This window comes from Chiloscyllium punctatum, chromosome 1 (assembly GCF_047496795.1).
Source record: "Chiloscyllium punctatum isolate Juve2018m chromosome 1, sChiPun1.3, whole genome shotgun sequence".
NCBI lineage: Eukaryota > Metazoa > Chordata > Chondrichthyes > Orectolobiformes > Hemiscylliidae > Chiloscyllium > Chiloscyllium punctatum.
This window is the reverse complement of record NC_092739.1, coordinates 135,648,615-135,663,042: the sequence shown is the minus strand read 5'-3', so window position 1 is coordinate 135,663,042 and position 14,428 is coordinate 135,648,615.

Sequence of the window (14,428 nt, the reverse complement as noted above, 5' to 3'; positions counted from 1 at the left end):
TACATAAATGATTTGGATGCGAGCAGAAGAGGTACAGTTAGTAAGTTTGCAGATGACACCAAAATTGGAGGTGTGCTGGACAGCAAAGAGGGTTACCTCCGATTACAACAGAATCTGGACCAGATGGTCCAATGGGCTGAGAAGTGGCAGATGGAGATTAATTCAGATAAATGTGAGGTGCTGCATTTTGGGAAAGCAAATCTTAGCAAGATTTATACACTTAATGGTAAGGTCCTAGGGAGTGTTGCTGAACAAAGAGACCTTGGAGTGCAGGTTCATAGCTCCTTGAAAGTGGAGTTTCTGTTTTGGGACCATTGCTGTTTGTCATTTTTATAAATGACCTGGAGGAGGGGCTTGAAGGCTGGGTGAGCAAGTTTGCAGATGACACGAAAGTCGGTGGAGTTGTGGACAGCGAAGAAGGATGTGGCAGGTTACAGCGCGATATAGATAAGTTGCAGAGCTGGGCAGTAAGGTGGCAAATGGAATTCAATGTAGCTAAGTGTGAAGTCCTTCACTTTGGTAGGAGTAACAAGTAGGTGGATTACTGGGCTAATGGTAGACTACTTGACAGTGTGGATGAGCAGAGGGATCTTGGTGTCCATGTACACAGATCTTTGAAAGTTGCCACCCAGTTAAATAGTGCTGTGAAGAAGGCATATGGTGTACTGGGCTTTATTGGTAGAGGAATTGAGTTCCGGAGTCCTGAGCTCATATTGCAGTTGTATAAGACTCTGGTGCGGCCTCATCTGGAGTATTGTATGCAGTTTTGGTCGCCATACTATAGGAAGGATGTGGAGGCATTGGAACGAGTGCAGAGGTGGTTTACCAGGATGTTGCCTGGCATGGTAGGAAGATCGTATGAGGAAAGGCTGAGGCACTTGGGGCTTTTCTCATTGGAGAAAAGAAGGTTTAGGGGAGATTTGATAGAGGTGTACAAGATGATTAGGGGTTTAGATAGGGTTGACAGTGAGAACCTTTTTCCGCATATGCAGTCAGCTGTTACTAGGGGACACAGCTTTAAATTAAGGGGTGGTAGGTATAGGACAGATGTTAGGGGTAGATTTTTTACTCAGCAGGTTGTGAGTTCATGGAATGCCCTGACAGTGGCAGTGGTGGACTCCCTCTTTATGGTCATTTAAGCGGGCATTGGGCAAGCATATGGAAGTTATTGGGCTAGTGTAGGTTAGGTAGGCTTTGGTCGGCGCAACATCGAGGGCCGAAGGGCCTGTACTGCGCTGTATTTTTCTATGTTCTATGAGTCGCAGGTAGATAGGATAGTGAAGGTGGCATTTGGTATGCTTTCCTTTATTGGTCAAAGTATTGAGTACAGGAGTTGGGAGGTCATGTTGCGGCTGTACAGGACATTGGTTAGGACACTGTTGGAATATTGCATGCAATTCTGGTCTCCTTCCTATCGGAAAGATGTTGTGAAATTTGAAAAGGTTCAGACTAGACTTACAAGTATGCTGCCAAGGTTGGAGGATCTGAGCTATAGGGAGACACTGAACAGACTGGGGCTGTTTTCCCTGGAGCATCAGAGGCTGAGGGGTGACCTTAGAGTCTTAGAGTCATAGAGATGTACAGCATAGAAACAGACCCTTCGGCCCAACCCATCCACGTTGACTAGATATCCCAAACCAATCTAGTCCCAACTGCCAGCACCTGGCCCATACCCCAGCAAACCCTTCCTATTCGTATATCCACCCAAATGCCTCTTAAATGTTGCAATCGTACCAGCCTCCACCACATTCTCTGGCAGCTCATTCCATACATGTACCACCCTCTGCGTGAAAAAGTTGCCCCTCTTTTATATTTTCCCCTCTCACCCTAAACCTATGCCCTCTAGTTCTGGATGCCCTGACCCCAAGGAAAAGACTTTGTCTATTTATCCTATCTATGCCCCTCATAATTTTGTAAACCTCAAGGTCAGTCCTCAGCCTCTGATGCTCCAGGGAAAACAGCCCCAGCCTGTTCAGCCTCTCCCTGTAGCTCAGATCCTCCAACCCTGGTAACATCCTTGTAAATCTATTCTGAACCCTTTCAAGTTTCACAACATCTTTCCAATAGGAAGGAGACCAGAATTGCACGCAATATTCCAACAGTGGCCTAACCAATGTCCTGTACAGCCGCAACATCGTCTCCCAACTCCTGTACTCAATACTCTGACCAGTAAAGGAAAGCATACCAAACGCCGCCTTCACTATCCTATCTGCGATTCCACTTTCAAGGAGCTATGAACCTGCACTCCAAGGTCTCTTTGTTCAGCAACACTCCCTAGGACCTTACCATTAAGTGTATAAGTCTGGCTAAGATTTGCTTTCCCAAAATGCAGCACCTCGCATTTATCAGAATTAATCTCCATCTGCCACTTCTCAGCCCATTGGACCATCTGGTCCAGATCCTGTTGTAATCTGAGGTAACCCTCTTCACTGTCCACTACACCTCCAATTTTGGTGTCATCTGCAAACTTACTAACTGTACCTCTTCTGCTCGCATCCAAATCATTTATGTAAAATACAAAAAGTAGAGGACTCAGCACCGATCCTTGTGGCACTCCACTGGTCACAGGCCTCCAGTCTGAAAAACAACCCTCCACCCCGATTCTCTGTCTTCTACCTTTGAGCCAGTTCTGTATCCAAATGGCTAGTTCTCTCTGTATTCCATGAGATCTAACCTTGCTAATCAGTCTCCCATGGGAAACTTGACGAACGCCTTACTGAAGTCCATATAGATCACATCTACTGCTCTGCCCTCATCAATTGTCTTTGTTACTTCTTCAAAAAACTCAATCAAGTTTGTGAGACATGATTTCCCATGCACAAAGCCATGTTGACTATCCCGAATCAGTCGTTGCCTTTCCAAATATGTGTAAATCCTGTCCCTCAGGATTCCCTCCAACAACTTGCCCACCACCGAGGTCAGGCTCACCAGTCTATAGTTCCCTGGCTTGTCTTTACCGCCCTTCTTAAACAGTGGCACCACGTTTGTCAACCTCCAGTCTTCTGGCACCTCACCTATGACTATCTATGATACAAATATCTCAGCAAAAGGCCAGCAATCACTTCTCTAGCTTCCCACAGAGTTGTCGGGTACACCTGATCAGGTCCTGGGGATTTATCCACCTTTAACCATTTTAAGACATTCAGCACTTCCTCCTCTGTAATCTGGACTTTTTGCAAGGTGTCACCATCTATTTCCCTACAGTCTATATCTTCCATATCCTTTTCCACAGTAAATACTGATGCAAAATATTCATTTAGTATCTCCCCCATTTTCTGTGGCTCCACAAAAAGGCCGCCTTGCTGATCTTCGAGGGGCCCTATTCTCTCCCTAGTTACCCTTTTGTCCTTAATATATTTGTAAAAACCCTTTGGATTCTCCTTAATTCTATTTACCAAAGCTATCTCATGTCCCCTTTTTGCCCTCCTGATTTCCCTCTTAAGTATACTCCTACTGCCTATATACTCTAAGGATTCACTCGATCTATCCTGTTTATACCTTACATATACTTCCTTCTTTTTCTTAACTAAACCCTCAATTTCTTTAGTCATCCAGTATTCCCTATACCTTTCAGCCTTCCCTTTCACCCTGACAGGAATATACTTTCTCTGGATTCTTGTTATCTCATTTCTAAAGGCTTCCCATTTTCCAGCCGTCCCTTTACCTGTGAACATCTGCCTCCAATCAGCTTTTGAAAGTTCTTGCCTAATACAGTCAAAATTAGCCTTTCTCCAATTTAGAACTTCAACTTTTAGATCTGGTCTATTTTAAAACAAATAGAATTATGGTCGCTGGCCCAAAAGTGCTCCCCCACTGGCACCTCAGTCACTTGCCCTGCATTATTTCCCAAGATAGGTCAAGTTTTGCACCTTCTCTAGTTGGTACATCCACATACTGAATAAGAAAATTGTCTTGTACGCACTTAAGCAATTCCTCTCCAACTAAACCTTTAACACTATGGCAGTCTCAGTCGATGTTTGTTTGGAAAGTTAAAATCCCCTACCATAACTACCCTATTATTCTCGCAGATAGCGGAGATCTCCTTACAAGTTTGTTTCTCAATTTCCCTCTGACTATTGGGGGATCTATAATACAATCCCAATAAGGTGATCATCCCTTTCTTATTTCTTAGTTCCACCCAAATAACTTCCCTGGGTGTATTTCCGGGAATATCCTCCCTCAGCACAGCTGTAATGCTATCCCTTATCAAAAATGCCACTCCCCCTCCTTTCTTGCCTCCTTTTCTATCCTTCCTGTAGCATTTGTATCCTGGAACATTAAGCTGCCAGTCCTGCCCATCCCTGAGCCATGTTTCCATAATTGCTATGATATCCTAGTCCCATGTTCCTAACCATGCCCTGAGTTCACCTGCCTTCCCCGTTAGGCCCCTTGCATTGAAATAAATGCAGTTTAATTTATTAGTCCTACCTTGTCCCTGCTTGCCCTGACTGTTTGTTTGACTCACTTCTGTTCGCAGCTGTACCCATCTCAGATCAATTCTCATTCCTCACTATCTCCCTGGGTCCCCCCCCACCTTACTAGTTTAAATCCTCCCAAGCAGTTCTAGGAAATTTCCCTGCCAGTGTATTAGTCCCCTTTCAATTTACGTCCTTCTTGTACAGGTCACTTCTACCCCAAAAGAGATTCCAATGATTCAAAAATGTGAATCCTTCTCCCATACACCAGCTCCTCAGCCATGCATTCATCTGCTCTATCCTCCTATTCCTGCCCTCACTAGCACGTAGCACTGGGAGTAATCCAGATATTACTACCCTTGAGGACCTTTTTAAATTTCTGCCTAACTCTCTAATCTCCCTTCAGAGTCTCAACCTTTTCCCTTCCAATGTCGTTGGTTCCAATGTGGACAATGACCTCCTGCTGGCCCCTCTCCCCCGAGAGAACATTCTGCACCCTCTCTGAGACATCCTTGATCCTGGCACCAGGGAAACAACACACCATTCTGCTTTTTCTCTACTGGCCACAGAAACGTCTGTCTGTGTCTCTGACTACAGAATCCCCTAAAACAATTGATCTCTCGGAACCCGACGTACTCCTCGTTGCATTCGAGCCAGTCTCAATACCAGAAACTTGGCTGTTCGTGCTACATTCCCCTGAGAATCCATCACCCCCTACATTTTCCAAAACAACACACCTGTTTCAAATGGGTATATCCACAGAAGACTCCTGCACTAGCTGCCTACCTCTTACCCTTCCTGGAGTTAACCCATCTATGTGACTGTATCTGATACTTTCCCCCCTCCCCCCCCACCCCCCGCACCCTGAAGAAAGGCTTATGCCCGAAACGTCAATTCTCCTTCTCCTTGGATGCTGCCTGACCTGCTGCGCTTTTCCAGCAACACATTTTTAAGATCCATCACATAATGTTGCTGTTGCAAATTCCTCATCACTTCTGGCTCTCCAACCGATCCACTCGATCTGATAAGATTTGTATCCAACAGCACTTATGGCAGATATAATCCGCAGTAATTCTTAAACTCTCTGTAAACTCCCACATCTGGCAAGAAGTACATATCACTGCAAAGGCCATTTTTGCTCCTTCACAATCGACAGACCCAGAAAGTAACACTGTCTTATTCCTCTACAAACACTGCCCCAGGTTAAAATATAAGCCATAGCTATTAATTTAAGTTTAATCAAGAGACTTCTCTCCAAAAACATATAATCAAAAAAGAATCCACTATACTGACTATTGCAGCCTCTCTCTTGGACAGACTTAAAACAACAATTAACTTATCTGCTTCTGTGGTGAACTTCGCCCAACAGTTCCTCCAAGATTAGTTGTGAATTTCACTGTTTGTTAACTTTCCCAGATGTACTCCGATGTCCAGCGATACACGAATTCAAACAGCAAAGACAGTAACTGTGCAGGTTCTCTCTCTCTCTCTCTCACTGTCCTCGCCACGTGCTTCCTTTGCATTCAGCTCCTGACCTTATTGTACCTTTAGACCAAATATGGACAAAAGAGATATGAGAGTTATAGCCCTTGACATCAAGACTTGCATTCAACAACATACCCAGTGGGAGACTGGTTAGCCAATGCAGGGAGAACTAGCCGTTTGGATACAGAACTGGCTCGAAGGTAGAAGACAGAGGCTGGTGGTGGAGGGTTGCTTTTCAGAATGGAGGCCGGAGGCCAGTGACCAGTGGTGTGCGATAAGGATCGCTGGTGGGTCCACTACTTTTCGTCATTTACATAAATGATTTGGAGGCGAGCATAATCAGTATAGTTAGTAAGTTTGCTGATGACTCCAAAATTGTGAGGTGTAGTGGACAGCGAAATAGTTTTCCTCAGAGTGCAATAGGATCTTGATCAGATGGGCCAATGGGCAGAGAAGTGGCAGATGGAGTTTAATTTAAATGAATGAAAGATGCTGCATTTGGGACAGGCAAATCAGGATAGGGCTTACCCACTTAATGGTAAGATCCTGGGAAGTGTTGTTGAACAGAGACCTCAGAGTGTGGGATCATAGCTCTTTGAAAGTAAAGTCACAGGTTGATAGGATAGTGAAGGCTGCCTTTGGTATGCTTGCCATTTTTGGTCAGAGCATTGAGTATAGGAGTTGGGAGGTCATGTTGCAGCTGTATACGATATTGGTTAGGCTACTTTTTGCGTATTGTGTACAATTCTGAATATTCTTCCGATAGGAAGGAGACGTGAAACTTGAAAGGGTTCAAAAATGTTTTACAAGGATGTTGCCAGATTGGAGGATTTGAGCATTGGTGGCTGTGGGGTGACCTTACAGAGGTTTATAAAATCATGAGGAGCATAGTTAGGGTGGATAGACAAGGTCTTTTCCTGGGTGGAGGTGTTCAGAACTAGTTTGATAAATTTCATAGTAATAGGAGGAGTAGGCTATTTGGCTCATCGAGCCTGCTCCACTATTCATCAAGATCATGGCGGATCTATCCATTCTCTCAGCTCCTCCCACCTGTATTATCTCCATAACCCTCAATTCCCCTACCATGCACAAATCCATCCAACTGTCTTGATTATATTTAATGAAGCTGCCTCTACTGCTTCCTTGGACAGAGAATTCCATAGATTCACTATTATTGGGGAAAAACAGTTCCTCTTCATCTCTGTCCTAAATCTACTCCCCCTAAATGTTGATGCCAATTCCCCTATTCCAGTCTCACCCACCAGCAGAAATTGCCTGCCTCACTCTCTCAAAATTCTGAAAGGGATAGATATGTTTCTGTAAGATCCCCTCTCATTCTTCTAAATTCTAGCGAGTACAGTCCCAGGCAGCTCAACCTCTCCTCATGGGGTAATCCCCTAATCTCCAGAATCAATCTGATGAACCTCCTCCGCACCACCTCCAAAGCCTTCCAAAACTGGAGGTGTAGTGGACAGCGAAGAGGGTTACCTCAGATTACAACAAGATCTGGACCAGATGGGCCAATGGGCTGAGAAGTGGCAGATGGAGATTAATTTAGATAAATGCAAGGTGCTGCATTTTGGGAAAGCAAATCTTAGCAGGACTTATACACTTTATGGTAAGGTCCTAGGGAGTGTTGCTGAACAAAGAGACCTTGGAGTGCAGGTTCATAGCTCCTTGAAAGTGGAGTCGTGGGTAAACAGGATAGTGAAGGCAGTGTTTGGTTTGCTTTCCTTCATTGGTCAGAGTATTGAGTACAGGAGTTGGGAGGTCATGTTGCGGCTGTACAGGACATTGGCTAGGCCATTGTTGGAATATTGCGAGCAATTCTGGTCTCCTTCTTATCGGAAAGATGTTGTGAGTATGTTGCCAGGCTTGGAGGATTTGAGCTATGGGGAGAGGCTGAATAGGCTGGGGCTGTTTGCCCTGGAGCATCTGAGGCTGAGGGGTGACCTTGTAGAGGTTTACAAAATTTTGAGGCACATGGATAGGGTAAATAAGCAAAGTCTTTTCCTTGGGGTGAAGGAGTCCAGAACTAGAGGACTTAGGTTTAGGGTGAGAGGGGAAAGATATAAAAGAGATCTACAGGGCAACGTTTTCACACAGAGGGTGGTACGTGTATGGAATGAGCTGCCAGAGGAAGTGGTGAAGGCTGGTACAATTACATCATTTAAAAGGCATGGGTATATGAATAAAAAGGGTCGAGAATGATATGGGACAAGTGCTGGCAAATGGGACTAGATTGACTTAGGATATCTGGTTGGCATGAACAAATTGGATTGAAGGGTCTGTTTCCATGCTATACATCTCTACTACTCTATGACTCTAATTGAAAGATCACATCTCTCTTTTTCTTTATGACAGCAACATTCTTGATAAAGGGCTTATGCCTGAAATGTCAACTCTCCTGCTCTTCAGATGCTGCCAGATTGGCTGTGCTTTTCCAGCAGCACACTCTTCAACTCTCATCTTTAGCATCTACAGTCCTCACTTTCTCTTCTTTTGCTTTGTTTCCACTTTGACAATTTCCACATATCCAAAAACTTATAAAACTCAAGTTTTAAGGCACATTTGGAATTTTTCCACATGGGTGATATTTCTGAAAAAATATTTATTTTGTTTAAGTAACAAACATTCCGTAACAAGATCACTTGAGAAAGCATATTGTACAAAAGGCTGGTCAGCTAGCCTGTAGATTAGCAGTGTCAATTATCTGACTGCTGCTATCAGTTTTCTGCTTCATAAACACATGGATATAAACCTAGCCATTGCGTTTGGCTTGGAATACTGACTGCCAGACTTTCTACTTAGAATTATTCTTTCATGGTCATTCTTACAACTCTTAGAACCTGGCATGGGATTGTGTGGTGGATGTTCATTGAACTTAGCACTTTTTGTAATACCATTCGGATACTCCTTCATGCTATCCCTGCAGCTCTCTCTCTCCGAAGAGATTACACGGAGTCTTAATACCAACTATCCATATCAGTATGGGAAGATTTTCATCCAGTTTCCAGCCAATTGAGGTGCTATATTGTGGAATACAGAAGTAATTTGTTTTCTCAGTTCAAGAAACTGAGAAATAGACAGAATCTTTTCCAGCGAAGGTTCAGAAAATGCTCATACAACCATTTTTAATGAAGTTTACATTAGTAGTTGAGAATTATGGCAACATTTCCATTACTTATCAAGAAGGGACAGTATTGGTTAAACATAACTCCTGAAAAAGGTCACGCACCAACCAATGACAACTCTGACATAGCATCGTCAGTTCACCACAAAGAAAATATCAGTATCTTTCCACAGATTGTCAGGGTTTAATCACAGATCTCAAATAATCATGAAAAATGTTCATTATCTGTTTAAATTGAATACATATGATGGACGAGTGGATGCTACCAAATTAATTTTTTTTTAAAATCCTGGAAATATTTAACACGGCAAGCACCATTTGTGGAACAAGAACCAAAACTAATGTTTCAGGCCAATAACTTTTTATCACAATGTTCATTGTGTTTTTCAAAAAGAAAAACAAAGAGTTAGATCACGACCGATAAAGGAAGTGCATAATGGGTTTATTGAGGTCAATATATCTGCACTACCTGCATGGGGTTGGGAATACGGTGTGGAGTTGTTATAAAGAGAATAAGGTATTTACAATTTGAGTCTCTTAACTCTAAAAAGGCTTAAAACAATATCTCTTATTTTAGAGCATAAGCTCAGAAGAGTGTTTGGCCCATAAAGTTTGCTATGAAAATGGTATATTTTAAGCATGGTCTTAGTTTGTGGCAATGAGATGATTTTTATTTTTTACTATTTCCACAAAGCCTTTGGTTCCTGCCTCATTTCAGACACCCCATATCCAAATACCTTTTATCATACATTTCTTCCCAAGTGGAGATGAGCAGCTACTTAGGAAGAAAATGAATGGGGACCTTTTAGACAGTGGAATGGTCTTTAAGAAGATCTCCTCTTTGAAGTTACTAGAACACAAAAAAAACCCCATTATTTTGAATGAAACATAGAAGATAGGAACAGGACTAGATGTTGAGCCCTCAAGCCTATTCCACTATTCATTATGATCCTGGCTGATCATACAGCTCAATACTCTAATCCCACCTCCTCCACCCCCATATCTCCTGATCCCTTTAGCCATGTGGAGCTGTATCTACCTCCCTTGAAAACATCAAATGTTTTGGCCTCAAACCACTTTCTGTGGTAGTGAATGCCCATAGGCTTATCACTCTCTTCTGTGAAGAAATTTCTCCTCCTCAGTCCTAAAAAGGCTTACGTCATCTTTAAACTATAGCTTCAGGTTCAGGAGTACCCCCTGCTTCCAACCCAACCCCAATCCCAACCCCTCTCCGGACCCCAACAACAGATGATAAAAGGATGCCCATCAGTAAAAAAGTGAGACATGATTTCAGGAAAATGGTAACAGAAACTTTGGAAGTTGAGTAAAATAACAAGATGTATCTACCTTAGAGTTTTAAAAATGTATTCATGAAATGTAGGCATCACTGGCTAGGCCAGCATTTACTGTGCATCACCAATTGCCTAGAGGGCAGTTATGAGTCTACCACATTGCTAAGGGTCTGAAGTCACACGTAGGTCAGATCAGGTAAGGTTGGCAATTTCCTTCCCCAATGGATATTAGTGGACCAGATGGATTTATCCAACAATTGACAAATTGGAAATCAAATTCTACCATCTACCATCTGGAGGTCCCCCAGTACAGTAGCTGGGTCTGAACTCAGATTTCTCCAGTTTCCTCATTTCCCCTCCCCCCACCTTGTCTCAGTCCCAACCCTCACATTCAGCACCACCTTCCTAACCTGCAATCTTCTTCCTGACTGCTCTGCCCCCATCCCCACTCCGGCCTATCACCCTCACCTTAACCTCCTTCCACCTATCGCATTCCCAACGCCCCTTCCCCAAGTCCCTCCTCCCTACCTTTTATCTTAGCCTGGTTGGCACACTTTCCTCATTCCTGAAGAAGGGCTCATGCCCAAAACATCGATTCTCCTGCTCCTTGGATGCTGCCTGACCTGCTGCGCTTTTCCAGCAACACATTTTCATCTCTAGATTAACAGCCCAGTAATAATACCACTAGGCTGTTAGCGCCTGATGCTCCTGCCGAATTCACCTGCTGGAAATGCAGCCAGTTCCAGCTCCTCACAGACTGCGTTAGGGAACTGAAGCTGGAGTTGGATGAACTGAGGATTATTCGAGACGCTGAGAGGGTGATAGATAGAAGCTACAGGGACATAGTTCCGCCAGAGAACAGACGTAGCTGGGTAACAGTTAGAGGTGGGAAGGGGAGGAAGCAGGCAGTGCAGGGATCCCCTGTGGTTGTTCCCCTCAACAATAAGTATACCGCTTTGGATACTGTTTGGGGTGGGGGGGTGGAAAACGGCCTAGCAGAGGTAAGCTGCAGTGACCAGGTCTCTGGCATGGAGGCCCAGAAGGGAAAGGGGGAGAGGAGGAGAGCGCTAGTTATAGGAGACTCTATAGTTAGAGGTACAGACAGGCAGTTCTGTGGACATGGGCAAGACTCTCTGATGGTTCGTTGCCTCCTGGGTGCCAGGGTTCGAGACGTCTCGGACCATGTCTTCAGAATCCTTAAGGGAGAGGGTGTGCAGCCGGAAGTCGCTGTGCACATTAGCGAATGTTGTGCCCTGTTCAAAAAAGGGAATAGGGATAACCCTGGGAATTACAGGCCAGTTAGTCTTACTTCCATGGTAGGCAAAGTAATGGAAAGTGTACTGAGGGATAGGATTTATGAGTATCTGGAAAGACACTGCTTGATTAGGGACAGCCAGCACGGATTTGTGAGGGGTAGGTCTTGCCTTACAAGTCTTATTGAATTATTTGAGGAGGTGACCAAGCATGTGGATGAGGGTAGAGCAGGGGATGTAGTGTACATGGATTTTAGTAAGGCATTTGATAAGGAAACCCATGGTAGGCTTATGCGGAAAGTCAGGAGGCATGGGAAGTTTGGCCAGTTGGATAGAGAACTGGCTAACCGGTCGAAGTCCGAGATAGGTGGTAGATGGTAAATATTCAGCCTGGAGCCCAGTTACAAGTAGGGATCAGTTCTGGGTCCTCTGCTGTTTGTAATTTTTATTAATGACATGGAAGAGGGAGTCAAAGGGTGGGTCAGTAAATTTGCAGATGATACGAAGATTGGTGGAGTTGTGGATAATGAGGAGGGCTGTTGTCTGCTGCAAAGGGACTTAGATATGATGCAGAGCTGGGCTGAGGAGTGGCAGATGGAGCTCAACCCTGTCAAGTGTGAGGTGGTCCATTTTGGAAGGACAAATAAGAATGCAGAATACAGGGTTAACGGTAGGGTTCTTAGTAAGGTGGAGGAGCAGAGGGATCTTGGGGTCTATGTTCATAGATCTTTGAAAGTTGCCATTCAGGTGGATAGAGCTTGCAAGAAGGCCTATGGTGTATTAGTGTTCATTAGCAGAGGGATTGAATTCAAGAGTCGTGAGGTGATGTTGTAGCTGTACAGAACCTTGGTAAGGCCACATTTGGAGTACTGTGCGCAGTTCTGGTCGCCTCACTTTAGGAAAGGTGTGGAAGCTTTGGAGAAGGTGCAGAGGAGATTTACTAGGATGTTGCCTAGAATGGAGAATAGGTCGTACGAGGATAGGTCGAGAGTGCTAGGCCTTTTCTCATTGGAACGGCGAAGGATGAGGGGTGACTTGATGGAGGTTTATAAGATGATCAGGGAATAGATAGACAGTCAGAGACTTTTTTCCCTGGGTACAACAGTGTTACAAGGGGACATAAATTTAAGGTGAAGGGTGGAAGGTATGGGAGGCGGGGGGGGGGTGTGATGTCAGGGGTAGGTTCTTTACCCAGAGTGTGGTGGGGCATGGAATGCGCTGCCTGTGGGAGTGGCAGAGTCAGAATTATTGGTGACCTTTAAGCAGCATTTGGATAGGTACATGGATAGGTGCTTAAGCTAGGACAAATGTTTGGCACAACATCATGGGGTGAAGGGCCTGTTCTGTGCTGTATTGTTCTATGTACACAACAGATACATGTAAAAATGGTTCACTTTAATTTTGTATTTAGAATACTACCTGAATTTGGCATCTGCAACTAAGTATTGTACTGGAGAGGGGATTAAATCCTGAAGCAAATTTTGTTATGAGGCTGTAAGAATTGGACTAATTTTAATTAAAGGCTAAGAGGGAACTAATCCAAATCTGTAAAGTACTGAGATAGTTAGGTACTGTAAATGTAAGCAGACTATTTAATTTGGACTTTAACTCAGACCTTCTATTTCTGTACTCAATGAAACAGTAATACCTTTAAAGGGAAGGATGGAAAAAATACTCAAACACAGTATTTTGGCTTGGAGTTTCAGGAAAATAGTCATTCATCGACAGCATCAATGTGGGGGTGGGGTGGGGGTGGAGGGGGGGGGAAGGGAATTGTGTTGGAGGGAGGGAGGGAGAGGTCAACCTGTGCAGGTGGAAGTCCATTCCACCTGCTCAAGGACCACACCGCCCCCACATCGATCTCTGCCCCCATGACCAACTCCGCCCCCACGACCAACTCCAACCCACACTAGGCCCTAGCTCCCAGCCCTGCCGTATTTTCACTATCCCTCCAGACCTCCCCCTCTCTGATAATGAACGATCAGGCCTCAGCAGAGGCCTCACCTTCATCTCCCTACGGTCCCGGATCAATGAGTTTGACACACGGCTAGATATCGAGCATTTCTTTCGCCGCCTTCGCCTCCGTGCCTACCTCTTCAACCAGGATTCTCGCCCACCCTCTGACGACCCCACATTTTTCCAACTCTGGTACTCTAGCACCACAATTTTCAACTCTGGTACTCCAGCATCTGCAGTCCTCACTTTCTCCTAACATTCCATTGACCCCCCCCCCCCCCCCTCCAATACACAAGTTGGGTGGATGCCAAAATCGATTCACAGTCCATCATCGTTAATAAGAAAAACAGAAATTGTTCGATAAGCTCAGCAAGTCTGGCATAATCTGTATAGAGAAATCAGTTTACGTTTTGGGTGAGTGATGCTTCCTCGAAACGCTACTGTGATTTTAGGGATACGGCTATATCGGATCTGGTGTTGTGTGCTGAGAAAGGCCTTTGTGGAAATGGAAATAATGAACGCAACATACCCTTATATACTTTAATAATAGTCAAATTATTTTGACTCCTTTTTAAAAAAGGTTAAATTTATGGGGGCAACTATTACATGGATGCTACTTTTGAGGGGGTGAAAGTTATGCCTGTCAAAGTTCACATCATATCATTAGCAAAAACCCAACTGATCTCTATATAATTAAAGAACAAAAATGCAATAAATTACAGGAATTCTGTAAACCTGGAGTGGAGTGCGAAGGCAGGCAGACAGAAACGTCGGAGTGGAGCACAACAGCCAGCATACCAATTCATAAAATGTTGATCTGTTCTCTGTGAAGAACAAAAGGTCGACTTTTGCACGAGATATGGAAAATCCCAGATATTGTTTTTGGCCAAAAAC